At 51.4% G+C, this 2,339-nt stretch overlaps 1 pseudogene; it reads left to right on the forward strand.

Moving 5' to 3' along the window:
- The first annotated feature begins 1,362 nt into the window (after positions 1-1,362).
- Positions 1,363-2,041, forward strand: LOC133914283 (uncharacterized; annotated as a pseudogene).
- The last annotated feature ends 298 nt before the right edge of the window (positions 2,042-2,339 follow it).

Genomic DNA, 2,339 nt, shown 5'->3' on the forward strand with positions numbered 1-2,339 from the left:
ACTCTGTCGTCTTGGCCTCAGGACTCAGGGACCCCCGGTTCCCATGTCACCGACAGTGGCGAATAAATATCATCCTCCCCACGGTGGTGAAATTTCTTTGCAGATTATAAAGAGCACCCCAATAGGCAGAGTCTTTCTCTCAAATATTTTCATCAAGATGGTCAGAACTCATAACGAAGGCACAACTGACGACATCCCCTCCCATGGATGGGAAATTATCAAGAGCATTAGACATTTGATATTTCTAAAGATAAATTTATTGTGATATTATATTTGCACGTGATTATCTATTTAACAATATATTACTTGATGTATCATTTATTTTTATTTTTATGCCCTAAAATCATATTAGAAATTGTAGATGTACAAAAATTGCACGTACGTGTCGCACCTGCATGGTTATTAATCTCATAAAGAGATGTAAACTCTTTTTATCCTTTGAGGGGCCGATCCCACCAGAACCGTCTCTCGCCCATGGCTTGCATCACGTTATCTTTGACAACATGCATCCGCACCTGCTCCACGACCACGAGTGCCCTAGTCTCCTTTGCATCCTGGTTGGCTACAATCTCATCCTCAAGTAGCACGAGGCGTCACTGGGGAGTGGGGCGAAGCGACGGAGGATGTGGTTAATGGAGAGGTTACCAGCGTGAACGGCTTGTTGGCTATGGAGAAGACAACAGTTCTTGAGAAGATGATGGATTTTGCCTCTCTGCTCAATGCAATGCTCTTCTCAATCCAGATTTCGGCATTGAGCTGCGCAACATCATCCTGCTCAACGGGTTCGGATTCACCCACTTGGGCATGCTGGAGCTCAACATCTCTAGCTTCGCTTTCGACCCGCCGACCTTCATAAGATTGAGCTCACTACAGCGCTAGTGCCAATGGCAAAGGACTCGATGGGAAACGGTAACGATAATCACTATGAAACACCCTTTTGAGAGATTGTTAGGCCCTAGCCAAAATGTTGAATCATCCGGATCCAATTCTCAATCGAATCGCCTGCGGACCGACACGTTTGATACGAATTCAGCTGATTTAGCTGACAATCGGATCGGATTCTCTCATCCAAATTGGTTTTTGTAAGGATCAGAAACCAAACTGTCCGTTTGGAAAAAATTCTAATGTTTTTGTTGCCCGCACAAATTGGGTTTTACCATGTTGGACAACGAGGGGAGGGACATAAAGAGGAAAATCCGGGAACACCAAAGTGCGCACGTGTAATCTGACCACCGACCACACCGATGGACAAAAATATCCTAACGCGCCATCACATCAAATCACAGGACAGGTCAAGGAGGAGCAGATAAACACCCCCCCCCCCCACGCCTAGCGACCGAACCCACCACGCCGTCACAACTCAGAAACCAGCCCGCTCTCCGCTCCCCCAGCTACCAAGCAGCTCGGGGCACAGAGAAGAGACGCCGCCGCCATGAGCGTCGTGGTCTTGGATGGCTCGACGGTGCGCTCCTTCGTGGCGGACGAGGCCGCCTTTGCGCGCAGCGTGGACGCCAACGGCGACGGCGTGCTGTCCTGCGCCGAGCTCCGCCGCGCGCTCGAGTCCTTCCGCCCCCCTCGACGGCGCCGGCTTTGGGTCCGCCAAGCCAGCCCCGCTCCCCGCCGAGGTCGCCGCGCTCTACGACGCCGTCTTCGAGCAGTTCGACGCCGACCACAGCGGCGCCGTCGACCGCGCCGAGTTCCGCGACGAGATGCGCCGCATCATGCTTTCCGTCGCCGACGGGCTGGGGTCGCAGCCGCTCCAGGTAGCCGTCGACGACGAGGGTGGGAGCTTCCTTCTCGAGGCCGCAATGATCGCCGTCAAGGTCGAGGGCGACCGCAAGGAGGCGGCCGGCGACAAGTGACATGACCTTGTGCTCTGTGTTCGCTCTGCTGCTAGGTGCTAGAGCTTCTAGTTGTTGGGTGTACGTCAGTACGTGTGCGTTTGTGCGCCGTCGCACGTGTAAGTACGTATCAGCAGGAGCTAGGGCGGCGGCGTTCGTGCACTTGAATGGAATAAATTAAAATGGCTTTCGAGTTGTAGCTAGCTTGTTAATCGTCATTCCTTCAGCTCATTCTCTCGTGGTAAATTAAATGCCATAGTGTTGCAAAAAGATCTCCACTAGAAATTCAACACTAGTTTTCTCTGAGAAAATGACATTGCCGACCACTTCTACTGTGTTTAAGTGAAAAACATGCTCTCAGTGTCCCTTTTGCCTAGGGGTGGGCATTCGGTTTGCTTCGGTGACAAAATATTTTGGTTTATGAGAAATGCCAACCGAAATTTCATCCAGAGAAATAGAGACGGAGGAGCTAGCGTCCGGACGTCAAGAGTCGGCGCT

This window comes from Phragmites australis, chromosome 4 (assembly GCF_958298935.1).
Source record: "Phragmites australis chromosome 4, lpPhrAust1.1, whole genome shotgun sequence".
Taxonomy (NCBI): Eukaryota; Viridiplantae; Streptophyta; class Magnoliopsida; order Poales; family Poaceae; genus Phragmites; species Phragmites australis.